Raw genomic sequence first — 19,911 nt, forward strand, 5'->3', positions numbered from 1 at the left:
TCACCCCCAACTGCCCCCCCCCTGGCCTGATCACCCACAACTGCCCTCCCCTCTTGGCCCCTAACCGCCTCTACCCTTGGCCCCACCACCATGGCTTTGTCCAGAGGAACATCTGGAAGGTCCCCCGGTAGGTCTTCCAGTCTAATTAATGTAATACCCTTTTATTAGTATAGATAGAGGCCTGGTACACGGGTGGGGGCTGGCTGGTTTGTCCTGAAGGGTGTCCCAGATCAGGGTGGGGGTTCCCTTGGGGGACAGGGCTGCCTGGGCAGGGGCCTGTGGTGGTTTCTACGCCCACTTCAGGGTGCCTGGCCAGCCTGGGTGAGGGGCTGATGGCTGTTTGCAGGCTGGCCATGTCCCCCAGTGGGGACTCTCACCCCATGGGGGCATGGCCAGCCTGGGTAAGGGTTGAGGGCCGTTTTCAGGCTGGCCACACCCCCTTCAGGGTGGGGGTCCCCGCTGGGGGGCCTGGCCAGCCTAGGTAAGGGGCTGAGGGCCGTTTTAAGGCTGGCCACGCCCCCAGTGGGGACCCTCACCCCAGTGGTGGTGTGGCCAGCCTGGGTGAGGGGCTGAGGCCCGTTTGCAGGCCCCTCCCTCGGTGGCCGGCCGGGGGGGACCCAAACCTCCCGCGTGCTCCGCCCTGCTTCAGGGCCACCACCCACAGGCCCCTCCATCGGCGGCTGGCCCAGGCGGTCAGGAAGCTTGGCTTCCTCTGTCGCCCGAGTTGACCCAAGCTTCCCACCAGCTCCGGCTGGCTCCGTGGCTGCCACCATCTTTCTCCCGCTAATTTGCATATTCCCTCCTGACTGGCTGTGGGGCATCGCAGTGGTACAGTCCATTTACATATTTGTCTATTATTCGTGTAGATATCCCAGGCATTATTTTAAGAATTTTTCAAATATTAACTCACTAAGAACTCTTGGAGATAGGTACCATCATTATTTCCATTTTACACATGAGAACACTAAGGTATAGAGAAAAAAAGTAATTTCCCCAAGATCACACAGCTAGTAAGTGGCAGAGATTCAATCCCAGGCTTTCTGAGTCCTGAATGCATGCTCTTAACCACAAGGCAATTCTGACTCTCAAAAAGGAATATGCTCATGAAGCCCAGTGTCTGGCTAATACTTAAATATGTAATTAAAATCTGCTAACCTTTAGGAGAAAAAAATGAGGATAGAAAAAGTAGAAAATCTATTATTCATAGTTCTCACACATCACGATACTTTCCATACATAACCATATGTCCCATCAGTCTTTTCCCTTATTAACATAGGAACTTTTGTTTTTCATTTAATTATCACTTAGCAGACACACTTTTCTAGAAAATTAAAAACTTTAAGATATTATTCTTGCCCAGCAATTGAATACTTATTATATGTCAAACATTATATATTCTTATTTCATCTCACAAACCTATAAAGTAGGTATAAATATCCCCATTTTACAAATGAGAAGACTAAAGCACAGTTAAGGAACTAAGTTAAGGTCACATGGTTCAGGAAGCAGTTGAACCAGGATTCAAATTCAGGCAGTTTGACTCCTTAATGAATTACTGACTCCTGAAGAATAGGATCATGAGCTACGTGAAATTCCTCATGTTTGGCTCAGCCTAAAATGAGGATGCTATTATACAGAGACTTGTAAGTTTTTAGTATCTTAATTTTTCTTGAACAAGATAAATAATTCTTCATGTCTTATTTTATAAGGGTCAAGTATCTTATGTAATTCTTTCAAAAAACCACTTGAGTATCTCTGACATTCTAGGGACCACATTAATAAGGCATAGTCTTTGTACTCAAGGCAGAGTCTTATTTTATTCAGCATATTAATATGTTCAAGTTTCTCACAATAAATACAACACACCAGTACAAACAACAAGAGTAACAGCTTTGCCAACCATCCAGTTGTAGAACTGAGAATGAATTTCTGAGTTTTTTGCCCACCATCCTATAAAGTAGATAAATTCCTTATTTTTCTTACAGTTCCTAAAGAGTAACTAACAATTACTCAATAGGTACTATTTGCCCGTCTCATGCTACACCATCAATATGAGCTGGCAATGAAAGCCTATCCATTTTATTTTTTTAAATTTATCTTTATTGTTGAAATTATTATAGATGTCCCCCTTTAGTTTCCTAATTGGTCCCCTCCAAGGCTATCTTAGTTTAAAAAAGTTGAAATTACTCTAACCTCAGTTTACTAGCTTACAAGTTTAAATTACTTTTAAAGTTCTATACTTGCATTTTGGGTACAACTTTAATAACCAAATGATAAATGTGAATGAAAGAAGCAGTAAGAAAAATATGGCTAGTGCTGCATGGAAACATTTTATTTTAAGGAGACTTCAATCCAGCTGATTATGAAAAGGTAGTGAGAGACAGACGTTAAAATGTCAAGTGCAACAGAACTAGTTCAGGGTGGCTTAACTGATAACCACTGAACATAGGCACAGTTATCAATCCAAAACCTTATAATGGCAGGGGACCAAGATCCAAAAAAAACTAAGAAACCAAGGTCATTGGGGGTGGGCTAGAGGGAGTCAATGGGGAGGGTGGGGGGAGGTGGAAGGGGACATATGTAATACTTTCAACAATCCTATATAATAAAGAGGTAATATGCAAATTAACCCTCATGCCCTCACAAGATGGATGCCTATGACCAGGCCAGCAGGGGGATTAGTGAGAGACAACCAAATTACTGAACAAGCAGGCTGCGTGGATTGACCAGGCTAGTGGGGGGTGGGGGGCAGTAAGAGGCAACCAGGCCAATGGAGGGGGCAGTTAGGGGTGACCAGGCAGGCAGGCAGGTGAGCGATTAGGAGCCAGTGGTCCAGGATAATGTCCAACTGCCGGTTTAGGCCTGGATCGGGCCTAAACCGGCAGTTGGACATCCCCTGAGGGGTCCTGGATTGGAGAGGGTGCAGGCAAGAAAAGAAAAGAAAAGAAAAGAAAAGAAAAGAAAAGAAAAGAAAAGAAAAGAAAAGAAAAGAAAAGAAAAGAAAAGAAAAGAAAAGAAAAGAAAAGAAAAGAAAAGAAAAGAAAAGAAAAGAAAAGAAAAGAAAAGAAAAGAAAAGAAAAGAAAAGAAACAAACCAAGGTCAACATACAGAAAAGCTCCTGTTTGTTGCAAATTACTAGTGTGTGCATGAAATCTTGACATGTTTCTTGACTGACACATGCTTACATTAGTGTTTGTATGTAGCTAGCACATTTTGAATTCATTTCTTATGTCCAAGTCCTCTAACAAGATTTTCTAGTATATTTGTATCATTATCTGGTATGTCTTCCACTGCTACTTTTTTTTCGGTAACTTGGAGCATGCTAGGTTGTAAATTAATGAAGAAAGGGAGCTATGTTAACTCCCAAAACATCCTGGTTTCTTGAAAATAGGTATTAAAGAACTGTTTATTAAGGATGGACATGAAATCCACCCTATAGCCACACTACCAATCCTTATCATCTTACTGGACTACTCTTCCTAATCTCTGACTGGAATGCCCCAGAGGTCATTCTTTCAATTTCTCTCTTTTTTTTTAATCCTCACCGGAGGATATATTTATTGATTTTTTTTTTAAATTTTAGAAAGAGGAAGGGAGAGAAACATGGATGTGGGATAGAAACATCAATCAGTTGTCTCCCATATGTGCCCTGACCAGGAACTGAACCTGCAACCTTTGGTGTACAAGATGATGGTCCAACCAACCGAGTCACCCAGCCAGTGCCATCAACCTCTTCTTGATCTACAGTTACTCTTTGGGAGATCTCATCTACTAGTGTACTGACAGCTTCCAAATGTATGCAACCTGGACCATTCTCCTTTGAACTTCAGATTCATTTGTTCAATTGCTGACTTGACATCTCTTTTATTATGTCTTTGGACATCTCAAAAACTTAGCCAGTCTAGAACAGAACTCCTGAACTCTCCCCAGAAAACTGCTTTGTTAATGACAACTCCATCCTTCCAGTTGCTTAAGCCATAAACCTTGGAGTCATTGACTCCTCTCTTTTCACATTCCACTTCCAATCCAACAGCAAGCCCAGAAGGATCAAAATATAGCCAATTAGAATCAGAGATATCAATATGAATGCATATCTATATTTACATATAGAAATGACTATAGGTATGTATGGATACATAGATTAGTACCAGTACACACACATATATCTTCTAGCACTGCCCTCCAAAAGAGCATCTGGCAGCAGTGATCTTTTGGACTGGAAGTTCTTTATTGTAGGAATTGCTCTCTGCTATAGGATGTTAAGTAGCATCCCTCATTTTTGGTCTGCCTGGCACAGATGGTTGGCTTCTCTTCAGTTGACTGACCCATTCAGCAGTTCACTACAGAAATGTGGGAAATATCCTAAATTTTCAATCTTGCTCAACCCCATAATCTGATTATTTACCCTGTCCTGTTGACAATACTTCCTAAATTTCTCATACATCCACCCCCTCTTCTACATTCATTATTTTTCACCATGAACAGCTTCCTAACTGGTCTTGCTTCTAGTTTTGCTCTTCTCTAATCCAGCATTCACTTCACAGCCAATGATAGGTCTAAAACACAAATCTAATTCTATCACAGCATTATATTTCCCCCCACTAAATTTCACAGCCTTCGAAATAAAGTTAAAGCTCCTTAGTTTGGTTCATAAGGCATCAGTGATTTAGTTTCTTACCACTTCATCAGCCCCTGTTTTAAAACTGTTCTGTCCATATGTGACTATTGAGTGCCCGGTACTTGAATGTGACTAGCCCAAACTGAGATGTGGTATAAATGCAAAACACATACCAGATTCTGAGGATTTAGTATTAAAAAGCAAATATCAAATATCTCAATGATACTTTCTTATATTGATTACATTCCAAAAAGATAATATTTTGGATATATCAGGTTAAATAAAATATATTAAGATTAATTTCACTTTTACTGAGAGGGGGAGGGGAAGAGTCAGGGGGAGGGGGAGGGGAGGGGGAGGGAGACACATCAGAGTGAGAAAGACACATCAACTGGTTGCCCCCTGCACACAGCCCGACCAGGCCAGGGATGTAACCTGCAACCAAGGTATGTACCCTTGACCAGGAATGGAACTCTCGAACCTTCGATGCTAAGCCTATCTATTTTTTAATATTAACTCAAGTAACCCGCTAAGATGTATTTTAGGACATTCCCCTGGCCCCAAGACCCCAAATCTTGGTCAACTACCCTCCCCCTCTCTGCTTCCAACCATAAAATTCTGCATATCCCTGTCATATAACACAGTATGTTGTAATTATTGGTTACCAGCTATCTTCTCCTAAATTGTATGCTCCTTGCAAAAAGGGATATCATTCTCCATATACTCAGGGCCTACCACCATGTCTATCACTTAAAAGACACTCAAAATATTTGTCAAACAAACGTGAACTACCTATTCCTGGCCTGAAAGTTACTAGAATTTCTCCAAGGAAAACAGACCAGCAAGAAGGAGCCTAGACTTTCTATTTATTTTTTTAACTAAAATTTTTTAATGTTGACATTATTGCAGGTTTCCCCTTTCCCCTACCTCCACCCACCCAGGGAGCCTACTAGACTTTCCTAGTAATGAAAGGATTGGGGTGGCGGTGGAAAGTAGGAATTACAGTAAAGAGCAATGAGAAAATAAAGCTCATCACAGACACATGCCTCTTACAGGGATAAGGAGCCATGAATTCATACTTGACATGCCAGGGGCCACAGTTTTGTTCCTAAATTATTTAATCCATCCAACAAAAGAGTTAAAACAACAAATCTCTCATGAAAAATGCTAATCTATGATGTTTCACCATGGAGCCATTTAGAAGAGTTATTATATGTAATGTGCCAGAGCATGAATTTATGGCTGATGCTCATTTGGCAAATGTGGTTGGCACTGCTAGATGTTAAAAAACATGTACGCAAATAAAAGTTTTTAAGCTCTCAGACTTAAATATTTACATTACTATAAATGTACAAAGATAAATGTTTATATGAGTACATATATAACACATTCCAAGAACTATCTTTTTTTAAATTGATTTTAGAGAGGGAAGAAGAAGGGTGGGTTGGGGGTAAAGGGTGGGGAGAAACATCAATGTGAGAGAGATATTTCCCCCTACTAGGGAACAAACGGGTAACCTTCCTGTGCACCTGACAAGGCTCCAACCAACTGAGCCACACTGGCCAAGGCTCCAGGAACAATTTATTAATGTGATTGTCACGAACAGTTATGAAGTGGCATTATTTCTTTATGGTCCTCAGGATGGACTCTTAACATTGAATTCTGATAGAATGTTAATGGCATACAAGAATTACCAAGGAAGTTTCTCTGTACTATCACTGGATAAAATGAATAGCCACAGTATCATTATAGGTCAAAGCAACTTTAGCTTTTCCTTTTGTCAAAACACTTTTCTTCCCATCCTGGAACCCAGTCACACATAAATGTTAACTCCTAAATGGGGGGGGGGGGGGGGGGATAGGGGATAAACCTACACATCTAAAAGCCTTAAAGAAGATGCCCTAACTGGTTTGGCTCAGTGGATAGAGCATTGGCCTGTGGACTGAAAGGTCCCAGGTTCGATTCCGGTCAAGGGCATGTACCTTGGTTGCAGGCACATCCCCAGTGGGGGGTGTGCAGGAGGCAGCTGATCAATGTTTCTCTCTCATGTTTCTAACTCTCTATCCCTCGCCCTTCCTTTCTGTAAAAAATCAATAAAATGTATTTTTTTAAAAATAAAAGCCTTAAAGAAAATAATCTGACATTTCTTTCCCACCTAATATAGTCATGTTAGTCTCCAAAATAAAGACATGATAAAAAATATTTCCTCCTCTTCCCCTCTGACAGTTATGGAAAGATGTTTGTTTTTTCACATAGCTTGTGCATTTGTCATAGCCAAACTTACTAGCAATGGTATGAATCCTGCCTCCATTAATTTCTGGGCTAAGGCTACAACTCCAAATTTGAAGCCAAGAAAATGAACCATTCCTGCCATTATAGTTTACCAAATGAGTCACCAAAGAGAAGTGCTGGGCACTTCAGAAAGTAACTAAGGTCATCAGTGACTTGCGCTATCTAGAAATTCCCTGAGATTACAGGAGAAACGACCATGAAGCTGGTATCCAAGACTGTTCATGGAAAGTTTTACCCTGTGGATAATTCCCACACTGCAGAGAGCAATATGGGTTCTCCAACAACACACATCATTTCATTTATCAGGAAAAAAGACGTTGTGAGCTGAACAAAAAATTAGTAGGTAGGCCCCAAACAGAATCCTCAAGGCAATCCCAATTCAGGAGAAAAGCAATTGACATACATCATCCAATGACCTACAAAATAGCCTTTTATACAAGTCTCCAAAGATTTAATTCAATGTCTACTCTTACATTTAAACAGAAGCAGAAGAAAAATATATTAGGTTTTCTACAGCAAGGCCAATAAAGATGAAATCTAATTTTCCTTTAACTCACGGCCAGCCTTCCAATAACTCCATTTCACAACTCTCAAATTTCTACATTTGGACCTTAAAAATAACAACGGATTGCAAGAAAGTAGCATTTAAAGGTGGGAGGGCTCCTCTTTCCTGTTGCTCTGGGCAGTCTTTAATGTCGCCAAGGGACAAAAATCGAAATCATGCTCTCAGCAGGGTGGTGCAAAATACGAGGGGGGGGGGGGGGGGGGGGGGTGTCAGACGTCAAGTCCTCCTCGCAGGAGGTAAGGAAAGTTGGAAGAACGCATAAATCAAAAGGCAGAGAAGAAACAAAATGACCAACAAAATCACTCAAAATCCCCAAACAACCGAACTAACCCGCAGGTTACGGGGCTCACAAGCCTCAGCCCGAAGTGAACAGGCAAAGAGCTACCGGGTTTCGTCCTGATGTTGCTGGCGAGGCTGCGCCGGATGCTCCCAGATTTGGAGCGGAATATCTGTGCAGACTTAGCAGGACCTAGAGGAGCACTTCCTGCCCTGGCCTCTCGGAGTCCGCCTCCTACAGCCTTCACTTTCTCCAGCAGCCTCACAGCCGCGCCCGGGGGCGTCTTTTGGCGCCAAGTCCCAACTTTCCCTCCTCTGGGGAACGCCAAGCTACCCGGGATGCCAGAGGAGGAAGAGGGGGAGGAGGAGGAGGAGGAGGAGGGGGAGGGGAAGGGGAAAGCAGTGCCGGCTGGCCCCGAAGGCTGCGGGGCCCCGGGGTGGCCTGAGCCGGAGAGCCGGATTCCCCCGGGTCAGCGCTCTCATCCCGCGGGCGGCGACGAAGGTCCCACGAGTTGGAGCAAGAGAAGGGAACGGAAGGGACGCGGGCAGCCCTGCCACCGTTACCTGAGGCACGCACAAGCTGCCGCGGTGACCACCATCGCTGGTGGCCCAGTCCCCTTCTTGGTCACCGCGGCCACCACCGCCACCAAAGCAACTGACTCTAACAAGTAACTACTGGCCCCCACCGAGTCCACCCGGCCGTTCTCAGCCTGCCCGCCTCCGCGCAACTCCGAGTACCGCCCATCCGCGCGCGCACTCGGAGGCGAGCTCCTGGAGGAGCGAGTACGCGCGCCCACGGGCCCTTGACCCTCTGTAGGCAACTTAGTCCCGCGGAAGGAGTTATCGTGTCGCTCTCCCACGTTCCTACCTCAATAAAATGAGGTCCAGAGGGCTCCTGTTTGGCTCAGGAGGTTGGGATGAAGGGACATTTCGGTTCAAATAAGTTCCTGAGGTATTGAGCCAGTGCCAGAGCCCTTCGGTCAGCCTGCGGTGGAATACATAACTTAGGTTTTCAAGGACGCCAGCATACAGTAATTGCCAATTCAAGCCCCAATACTTCCTGCAGGCCTTAGCAATTAAAAACACTACATCTCCCAGAAACCTCCGCGAAAGTGAGTCTCACTTGCGTAACCACGTTGGCCTTCATCGCGTTTGAACAAAATAATCCCTTCATTTTTCTGAAGGTGTCGGGCATAGTATTTCATTTTCTCCTCACCGAAACAACTTTAAGTGTTATTGCGATAACAGAAGTTGCCTGTGGAAAGGTGTTTAAGACGATAAGGTAAACGGAAAGAAAGGACATCATCATAAAGTACTGCGGAGGAATTTTTCTCCAGCTGTGAGACGCCGGAGAAGAGTGAATGCGATTGAGAGAGGCTCAGAGAATTGTCCTCTGTACTGGGGACATTCTTTAGCTCCAGGTTCCTGCCTAGCCCCATCGTCAGCAGGTCAGTAAGCAAGGCGAGTTTGGGGATGGCCACAGTGGAGGTGCCCTTCACTCTCTTTTGCCATTGTTAATTGGCTTGTCTTGGTTTGAAGTTGATTGAATGGAGGCCCCTCACTTCCGGTTGGGGGAGGGGAGGAAGGCAGTCCTCAGGGGAGGAGGAAACATAACTCACTTCCTGTGGGGTTAAAGTGATGGTAGGGTGTCCTACCCACAACCTGTAGTGGCTAGCGCTTGAAAAGGTGATACTTGGTGCCATTTGCACAGACTGTTTTCAAGTTTTGGGGATTATGTCTTATGTGAAAAGTTTGTTTATTAAACCAGTTTGTGTTGCTAATGTTCCACCCTCCAGTCAAAATTTATGTGAGGTTTATTTCAGCATGCAAGATGGAATATTTCCTCCTCGACAAAATTTTTCTTAATGCGTTCTTAAAAGAATTCTAAACCCCTTGTTAAAATTATCTATTCATCTCTGCAAGATGACGCACTTTCTTGTGTGACTCATAATTGCCCACCTCTGCTCCTTACAGTCCAGCGCTCACCTAATGAGGTGTGTGTGTCACTATCTTGGCATGCTACAGGAACTCTGTAGCTACGGCTTATTACAGCACTCGATATTTTACATAAATTATGAGGCATATTCACCTTACATCAGTGGTTCTCATTCTGTTTCTTTGTTATGGAGTGAGGCCACAACATTAGTAACAAAGAAACAGAATTTCCGGAGGCTGAGGCCCAGAAATCAGGATTTTAAAAAGATTCCCAGGTGATTCTAATGTGCAGCCAAGGTTGAGAACCACTGCTTTACCGGAATGAAAGTATCATACTGAAGTACTCACCTGCATGGTATTACCTTAACTAAAATGATTGGTATCTTATATTCTTAGACTTGTTGATTTTAGGCTACAGATTCTGCCCTGTGCCTAAGAACAACTTATTCATGTAAATTCTTACATGTAACACATAGTTTTTGTGAAAGTTAAACTTGAGCACATTTTTCCTTTTTGTAATTTAATTAAATTCAGATAGATTCAAAAATGATATCTAGTTTTAAAACATGGTACAAGGATGAGATTCAGCTCAGATTTTAAGGGCGGGGGGGATTGGCTTACAAAGGACAAAAGGTGAATACATCTATTTTTCCTGTATTCTCATTGTTTTATAAGAAACTATATGCAAAGTGGTAATAAACACTCAACAGTTTTGATCCCGTGGCTTCTATTTTCAAGTACCACAATACTTGAGTGTATGGATGTGTACTGAAGGAATCCATCAATATAGAGCTTAGGAAATCTCAACAACTTTAGTAATTTTAGAATATCTGTCAAATGAACTGTAATGTCTTTCAAGAATTTTTAAAAGAATAAAGCCTGTGTATATTCTCCTTTTGGATTCTTATCTAATTTATCCTTAGAATTTGCAATTATTTTAATTCTAGTTCCTTTAAAAACTTATTTGGTTTAGAGTTTATTAGAAAATATGTTTTTAACTAAATGTTACAGTAAAAGGAAAAAATATATGTTTTAGCCTTCTGTAAATATAAAGGATCTCAGATCCTAAAATCAATGAGTTATCTTTTTAAAGACTACAAAATTTCTGCAGTGGTTGAAAAGGTGAGACAAAATAATGTCTGTTATTATAAGGTTAGGGGCATGTAGACTGCCTCAAGCAAGTATTAACTAATTGATTAGAGAGAATGTGTTCACTCTCTTCTTTATTAGTGTAATGTATGATCATTCTGACAAAGTAAACTATAGTATTAGGATTATTGAAGTAAGTAAAGATTATGGAGCTAACTTGAAAAGATAGAGAAAGATATTAAAATTTTGATTGAGATACATTGATATTACCTTTTGGAAACTGTCTTTGGGAAGCAAAGGAGTTTTTTAAATTGGTTTCTATGCTATTCCATGGAAGAAATGCACATAAATAAAAATTGCTGCAGCTGAAAGACTTGATAAGTGGCAGTTATTTATTGTTTCCATCAGATAAATATTAGGAAAGCTTATGAAAATATAAGGTAAGTCCATGGAAAAGTGTTCCTGTGGAGAGGTTTACTATCTTCCAAAGGCTTCTTTTTAAATATTTTTTATTGTAGTTTTCATTGCATGTTTTAATAGAAACATACTATCAAAATTAGAAAAATGCTTCTGTAAGTGTGCTCTTATTATCTTACAGTTAATAAATTTGAGATTTTTCATTCCATTGCTCTTGTTATCTTAGTTAATAATTTGAGATTTTTTTATTCATTTCATTGTGCATTTTTTAGAGTATTTAGATTAGATAATCATTTTCTTTTCCAAAAGTAGTCATTGAATACACTGGTCACAACAGTTTGAAATATTAAAACAGTAAGTCAAAATTCTGGATTCCATCACACTGAAATTTGATTAGCCATTAACCACAGAGTGCTAGAAAAAGTGTCTTTTTATTCTTTTCTCACCATTCTTTATAAAGTCATGCTAATGTTTTACAGCTATTGCTATTTATTTATTGTTTTAGTAGTTTTTGCCATGAGGCCCAGTGTTAAAGAGTATATCCTAACAATTTGAGTGTTTGTTCAAATTTACTCCACTACTGTCCCTTACATGACTTTTCCATTATTTCAACACTAGAGGCCCGGTGCACGAATTCGTGCACCAGTGGGGTCCCTCGGCCTGGCCTGCGGGATCGGGCCAAAACTGGCTCTCCGTCATCCCCTGAGGGGTCCCAGATTGCGAGAGGACGCAAGCCAGGCCAAGGGACCCCACCGGTGCACTATCGGGGCCCGGGAGGGATGCAGGAGGTTGGCCAGCCGGGGGGGACCGAGGGAGGACCCCAGGGCATGTCTGGCCCGACTCACTCAGTCCCGATTGGCCAGACGCCAGCAGCAAGCTAACCTACCGGTCAGAGTATCTGCCCACTGGTGGTCAGTGCACGTCATAGCAAGCAGTTGAGCAACCTTAGCATATCATTAGCATATTACGCTTTGATTGGTTGAACAGATGACTGGACGACCAGACACTTAGCATAATAGGCTTTTGTTATGTAGGAAAAGTTTATTGACTGCATATTATGTGCTAATCACTGTTCTAAGGACTTAGAATAATACATCAGTGAATACAGACAAATATCCAAATTCTCTTGAAGTTTACTCTAATTTCCAAATTAAAACTGGAATTTTGCTCCCTTGGTATTCCTAAGTAAGGTCTATGGTATGATCATTTTTCAAATTGAGTCAAGAAGCTGCCCTAACCTTGCTCTCTCTTGGTGTTGATCTCTTAAGCCATTTTAAACCCAGTTTTGAATATTTCAGCCTAGTTTTTCTCCAGACCTTATAAACCTATGTGTTGAATATTCAGCCCTTTTCATTGACACATGTGTGGTAATCCTACCACCCTAGAATCATTTGTATGGTAAAAACAAATCAAAGTGAATACTGGGAAAAATGTGGAATCAGGCTGGATTTGGTTCAAAACTGGTGTCGACATTTTACTATCTAAGCTTACTAGCTTGGCAACCTTGAGCAACTTACTTGACCTACCTGAGCCTCAGTTGCCATAAACCTAAATGGATTTATTCAGTAAATCAAGGATATTATATAAAACACCTACCACAATGCCTGGAGTAAGGAGCATAATGAATGCTATCATTTTCCCCTCAGTCTTACTTCTGCTATTCTGTCTATTGGGATTTGCCCACATATTTAAGCCTTACATATTCCCAGAAGGATGGGATACAGTACATACTAGGACTATTGAAATTCTTCTGTCTCTCCCCAACAACATGCTCACTTAACTGTCAAAATTTTTAGTTTCTTGTGGAAATGAGATATCATTAATTTCAGTGGTCACTTTAGAAAATATACAAAATAGAAAAGTTTTAAGAAATGGTTTGGTGAGGAGTCGCCAAAGTAATTTGAATTATTATAGGAAGATATTTAAACCATTCTTCTAATGCTAAGCCTAATATTTAATGTCTTTCACAATATGACCATATCTCTAATTACCTACTTACGTATCCCTAACTGATTGGTTTCTGAAAAAAGAAAATTAGTTCTGTATCCAGTCTTTTCTATCTTTGTTTATGCTATTTTCTGCCTGAAAAACTTTCTCTTTTCCCAAGAATCTCTATCAAAATGCAACTTTCTTCGGGCCCCTTTCTCAAGTACCACCTTCAACTTCAAGAAATATTTCCTGATGTCTGTCTTCTCTTTCCACTCTCTCAACCATATATGCTCTGTTCATTGACCCTCCATTTTGTTCTTTTCTTATGGGACTTACTATATAGTGCTGTCACTATTGTCGTTGTTTGTTTTTGTCATTGTTATTGTATATAGAGTTTATGTACTGCCATAAAAGGCTTCAGACTCTATCTCAGTCCTATTTGTGTCTCCTGTCATACCTGGCCCAATGCCATTCAAATCATAAATATTCAGTAAGTATTTGTGGAGTTGAACTGGCACTTGGGGTAAGATAAAACTAATCAATAAGTTTTATCCATTATTTATGCCCAACATTAAGCATAAAATACAGACTCAAATATCAAGTGAAAGAGTGAATAAGTCATCATTTTTTCATTTGTGGGTATCTCAGGGTGTCAGTATGTCGATGAGCTGAACCACCTACGTATGAGCTGAACTATGAGAACTGATCCCTGCCCTCAGTTTAATTGGAAAGAAATTGTAATTAATTTGTGCAGACTCTGAAAACTGCAGGTATTTGAGTGAAGGTGGTTGTCCATGTCAGTATAGAGTTGTTTGCATTGTGAGAGATATCCCAGGCTATCTGAACTGAGAAACAATAGATTTGAATATCAAGAGATAATTAACTTGCAATTCCACTCCTAGGTATATAAACCCAGGAGAATTGGAAATATATTCACACAAAATTTTTTACATGAATGTTTATAGCAGAATTATTCATAAGATCCAAAAATTAGAAATAAACCCAAATGTTCATCAATTAATGAATGAATAAATAAAAAGCACAGTCATACAATGGAATAAGCAATGAAGTAGTGATACAGGCTATAACATGGGTGAACCTTGGAAATATTACACTAAAGAGAAAGAAGCAAGACACAAAAGGCCACATACTGCATCATTTCATATATGAGATGTCTAGAATACTATATCCTTGACCTAATTGAAAATAAATCTGAAGTTTCCTTCAAGATTCTAAGATATCCTTCTCCTTTATCATCACCCTTCTAGTCTAAACATTCACCTCACAGAGACAAAAAGTATTAGTGGTCGCTAGGGTATGGGAATAGAGAGTGACTGCTAATGGGTATGGGATTTCTTTTGGGGGTGATGAAAATGTTCTAGCATTAGATAATGGTGATGGTTGCAGAAACTTGATACTAAAATACATTGTATAGCAATATACTAAACACACACACACACACAAATACACTAAAAAGAGGTGAAATTTGTGGTATGTGAATTTGATTTCAAAAAAGGGGGTTACATTTAAACTTGAATGGAAATATTTGGATGAGGCTAGAAGAAGGAAGCAAGATATATGAAAGCAAGAAGGCAGTAATTCTTCCTCAGATCCTAGAAGGAAATGTAAGTGTCTAGGTACAGGACTAGAGGTAAGTTGAGGATCAGGTGAGGATAGATGTGAAGGTTTCTGGCTATTTTGTCTTAATGAAGCAAGCAATGAGATGAATGTTTAGACTAGAAAGGTGTTGCAAAGGAGGACATCTTAGAATCTTGAAGGAAGCCTCAGATTTTTTTTTTAATTATGTCAAGGATATAATATATGGTCAAATTAGTTTCTGTGTGACAGTCAACTGAGTTCAAAGAGTAAAGAATAAGGTAAGGGAATCTGATAGCAGTTAACAGTGAAATTACTGAAAAAGATGGTACAACAGAGACTAGACAAAGTTTGATTCTAAAACGAACTGCAGATGATGAAAATAGATAAACTTTTTAAAAATATATATATATTTTTTATTGATTTCAGACAGGAAGGGAGAGAGAGAAAGAAACATCAATGTTAAGAAAGAATCATTAATCGGCTGCCTCCTGCATTTCCCCTACTGGGGATTGGGCCCACAACCTGGGATGTGCCCTTGACCAGACTTGAACCTGGGACCCTTCAGTCCACAGCTGACATTCTATCCACTGAGCCAAACCAGCTAGGGCAAAAAAATAGATAAATCTTAAAGGAAAGGAACCAAGGGCAGTAATTTGAAGAACTGCAAATAAAGGTATTCATTTGAAGAAATACTTGAGTGCCTTTTATGTACCAGGCACTATTAAATAAAACTATAGCTATTTTCCTCATTTGAATTATTTTTTATGGTAATGTGTTATGAGTGGTCCCCCTTTACTTTTGTTTTTAAACACGCCCATTTACATTATCCAAAAAACTCTAAACAAATTATTCAGCATCATCAAAACAAACTCCTGGCTATTAACAAAACCATAAACACAGCAATGTTAACAAGAGAACAATACTCTGGCTAATAACAAAGCAATACCAATGCAAAATCAAACTACAAACATGTTAACGTTTTCAGGATATCTTACTCAAAGTCCTTAGATTTAGCTCCGCAAGATTTTACAGAAAACTGACAGTTCACCAATGCTAGCATAGCTTCCACTTGCTTTTCCAACATCTGTTTGACCTCAGTCGCAATCTTCTTCAGCTGACTCCATGCTGATATCTCCGTCACTAGCATAGTAAGATGCCACCGATGCAAAGATGTCATTGATGCAAAACTAGTCCCCTGGATCAGGCTGTTTGGACAGTTGACCCTGACACTGAGTCCGCACCAGTCCCAGTCAAATCAGCCTCGTCCATGCAGTTGGAAGTCTGGTCCTTTCACAGCTTCTTTCCTTAGCCACTGTTGCATGGAAATGAGCAACCCTCAGTCCTGCAGAGCTGAAGACTTCCAATTCTGAGTTTGGCTTCTCACACAGACCCAAAGTCCCAGGGAGCTATCAGGTCACACAAGCAAAGATAACCAAAGCCTAGAAACAATGCAACTGCTGCAAGAGCTTACAATCTATGTCTAAAATAAAAATTACTTCCTTAAACAACATCGAACACAGCCATTTTTTACTTTACAGTGGCTTAGACAAAACCTAGATTTCTACCTTATTTTGTACCTCCTAATTACTTCTTATTTTCTTCCACTTATTTCCTGCCGCTTACTTTCTACCGCTTACTTCTTACAGCTTATTTCCTAAAGTCTACCGCTTCTACAGCTTGTTTCTTACCGCTTGATCCCCTTCCTGGGATACTGAATTTCCCAAGTTTTACATCGAGCTAATATTACCACACTTCGGCTCCCTACCATATTATTGTTTTTTGGCCTTATTACTTTTGCTTTTTAAGCTTAACTTCTTATTTTCTTACTTTTGTTTTTTAAGCTTACTCTCTGCACGCGCCTTGGAGCCTCCTTTCACCTGACCACTTTTTAAATTCCCCCGAACTCAGGCCTGTTCCGACGCCACTTGTTACGGCCAAAGGGGCCTGCTCGGGCGTCACTTCTTACAGCCAAAACTCAGGCCCTGGTCCCAGAACTCAGTCCCTGTTTGGGCGCCATTTGTGCCACGCCAGCACGGCCAAGGGTGATCCTGAGTTGGGGGGTGAAAGGATTAAGGAAAGACAGACAAGAGAATAATAGCTGGGTCTCAGTGGGACGCTGCCTCCATGATGAGGAGACAACGACAGCGCCCACAAGCCGTGTCTTTATTTTATAGTAGATGCCACGAGGCAAAGTAGGGGTGTGATCAAGCTGTTTACAGCATTCTCGTGAGTTTCATCCCCACTCAACTACATGCACCCGAACTCTATCACAAGGCACGTGGGGCTATGTGTTCGGACCATAGGTTCAAGCTTACAACTATAGCTGTTGGCTATAATTGTGCTGGGAGGGCCCTGCCCTCCAGCTGGGACTTGCATGTGGCAATGAGAGGACCCTGTCCTTTCCTTAGTCCAAGGCTTGAACCTGGCCAAAACACTGTAGCTGCGCCCCACAGAGTGGGATATTGGTTCAAAAATTATGGGCATTGTGTAGTTCTCTTTACAGTAGCTATCTTATTTTTCTAAAAGGTTATACTAATTTTTTATGCCACCATCAATACATGAGTGTGTTATTTTCACCAGCAAATTTTTTGGCTAATTGAAATTATACTTCACTTTAGTATTGCTTTTAATATGTGTTTCTATATCATAGAATTGACATACGTTGGAGCATGAATGAATTCAAAGCCTTTATATTTGGTCCCATCTGGAAGGATATGGATTTTTAAGGACCCTAAGAATCAGACTAGCTTCTAATTTGAATCAGTCAAAAACTACTTTTATTCAGTGGTGTTTTACTTATTTTGTAAATTATATTCACATTCAAAACACATCATAATAATAAAAGGCTAATATGGTCGTCACATTGTGACACCATAACAACTGATCAGCAGAGACCTGAGGCTGCGTGGTGCCTGGCCGGGGCGGGGGACCTCAGGCCGCGTCCCCCCACCCGGCAGGGCTTGATGGGGAACCTGAGGCTGCACCCGCCGCCTGGCGGGGCTTGACAGGTGACCTGAGGCTGTGCCCCCCAACCTGGCAGGGCTTGATGGGGGACCTGAGGCTGCACCCCCAACCCCGCACCGGGCCGGGAGATCTGAGACTGCGCCCCTACCGGGCAGGGCTTGATGGGGGTAGGCCCGGCCGGGTCTGGGTCTCGCTCAATGGGGGTAGGGCTGGCTGGGTCTGGGTCTCATGCAATTTCAAGGCGCATGCAGGTGGGCGGGGACTTGACTCTGGGTCCCGTAGCATGCCCCAGACTCTAACAGGAAGGAGATTTCCATATACATTTTACTAATTTTTTTCATCTCTGACACTTCCATTATAGAGAAAGGGCAAATAGCAATATTTAAATATTTCCTCTAATTAATTCACTTTTAATGTGCACGAATTTCGCGCACCAGGCCACTAGTTTAGCCATAATTCCAATTCCCTATACACCAAGGTTGTAGGTTCTATCCCAGGTCAGGGTGAATGCAAGGATCAACCAATGAATGAATAAATAAGTAGGACAAAAAATTGATGTTTCTCTTTCTCGTTTCCTACCCCTCTCTCTCTCTCTCAAAATCAATTTAAAAAAAATATTTTTTTGCTGTGGCTGGGTTTTTAAGTGGTTAGAGCAGCCGTGGGCAAACTACGGCCCGCGGGCCGGATTCGGCCCGTTTGAAATGAATAAAACTAAAAAAAAAAAGACCATACACTTTTATGTAATGATGTTTACTTTGAATTTATATTAGTTCACACAAACACTCCATCCATGCTTTTGTTCCGGCCCTCCGGTCCAGTTTAAGAACCCATTGTGGCCCTCGAGTCAAAAAGTTTGCCCACCCCTGGGTTAGAGCATCAGCCTATGCACTGAAGGGTTATGGGTTTAATTCCCCATCAAGGGCATAAACCTGGGTTACAGGTTTGAACCCAGGCCCCGATCAGGGTGCCTGTGGAAGCTAATCAATCAATGTGTCTCTCACACATCGATGTTTCTCTCTCTCTCCCTACTTTTACCTCCCCTTCCACTCTCTCTAAAAATTGATGGAAAAATACCTATGCTTGGGTGAAGATTAACAAAAAAAATTTTCTCAAGGTCACATTGAACTTTTACCAAAATAGATCACACAGTGAACCTTAAAGCAAGTCAATTAATTTCATTCAGAATACGTTATTTGACCACTGTAGAATTAAGGATGAAATGGGTTATAAAACAGTAACTAACAAATCCCCTTAAAATACATTTTTTATAACCTACTGTATCAAAAGAGAAAGCCCAATGAAAATTAGAACATATTTGCAACAGAATAATGAAGATACAATATATCAAAATATATGTGAATTAGCTGAAGTTATTATTGATGGGAAATTTACAGCCTAAAATGTAGATGCCAGAAATAAAAAAGTCAAAAGTCACTTATCTAAATATCCATCTAAAGAAATTAGGAAAAGAACAGCAAATTAAACCCAAAGATGAAGGAAAGAAATTATAAAAAGTAGAAATGAAAGGAAGAGACAACACAATAGGTAATATTAACAAAGCTAAATGTTGTTCTTTGAAAAGAACAGTAAAATGAATAGCCCTCTAGTAATGCTGACCAAATAAGAAATAGAACACGAATTACCAATATTAGGTCATTTCCCTACAGATGTTACAGTTCTTAAAATCATAAGATTTTATGAACAACTTATGCAGACATGTTTGAAACCTTTGATCAAATGAACACATTAAACACATTTTACCAGAAGAGGCACATGAAGAAACAGAATATTTGAATATTATTTTTATCTATTAAAGAAATTGAATCCATTATTGAAATTATTTTACAAAGGAAACCATACCTATTTAAAATCACAGACACCTCTCATAGCAATATGTTTACCGATACTTCTCCTAGGACAATGGAAACTAAAGAGAAAATAAGCAAATGGGACTATGTCAAAATAAAAAGCTTCTACACAGCAAAACGAACCATCAACAAAATAACAAGAGATCCCACTGCATGGGAGAATATATTTGCCAATAATACATCGGATAAGTGGTTAGTCTCCAAAATTTAAGGGACTCGGACAACTTTTTTTTTATTTTAACCCTGTGCAGATTTATTTTATTTTATTTTATTATTTTTTTAATTAAATCTTTATTGTTCAGATTATTACAGTTGTTCCTCTTTTTTCCCCCATAGCTCCCTTCCACCCGGTTCCCCTC

The 19,911-nt window shown here is 40.7% G+C and overlaps 2 protein-coding genes across 4 annotated transcripts in view; one reads left to right on the forward strand and one right to left on the reverse strand.

The window, feature by feature from the left end:
* Positions 1–8,825, reverse strand: part of PEAK1 (pseudopodium-enriched atypical kinase 1) — a 183,370-nt gene extending 174,545 nt beyond the window's left edge. For 2 of the 3 annotated variants that reach the window (XR_001361966.1, XM_005865315.2), the window contains exon 1: positions 8,620–8,825. The gene's annotated coding sequence lies outside the window, so the exon portion shown is untranslated. Of the gene's footprint in view, positions 1–8,315; positions 8,571–8,619 lie in introns of those variants that run through there. The other variant, XM_005865314.2, reaches the window with a different exon arrangement.
* A 63-nt stretch (positions 8,826–8,888) lies between these two features.
* HMG20A (high mobility group 20A) overlaps positions 8,889–19,911 on the forward strand; it is a 131,080-nt gene continuing 120,057 nt past the window's right edge. Inside the window, exon 1 of the mRNA XM_005865318.2 lies at positions 8,889–9,199. The gene's annotated coding sequence lies outside the window, so the exon portion shown is untranslated. The remainder of the gene's footprint in view (positions 9,200–19,911) is intronic.

Source organism: Myotis brandtii, unplaced genomic scaffold, assembly GCF_000412655.1.
Source record: "Myotis brandtii unplaced genomic scaffold, ASM41265v1 scaffold205, whole genome shotgun sequence".
Lineage (NCBI taxonomy): Eukaryota > Metazoa > Chordata > Mammalia > Chiroptera > Vespertilionidae > Myotis > Myotis brandtii.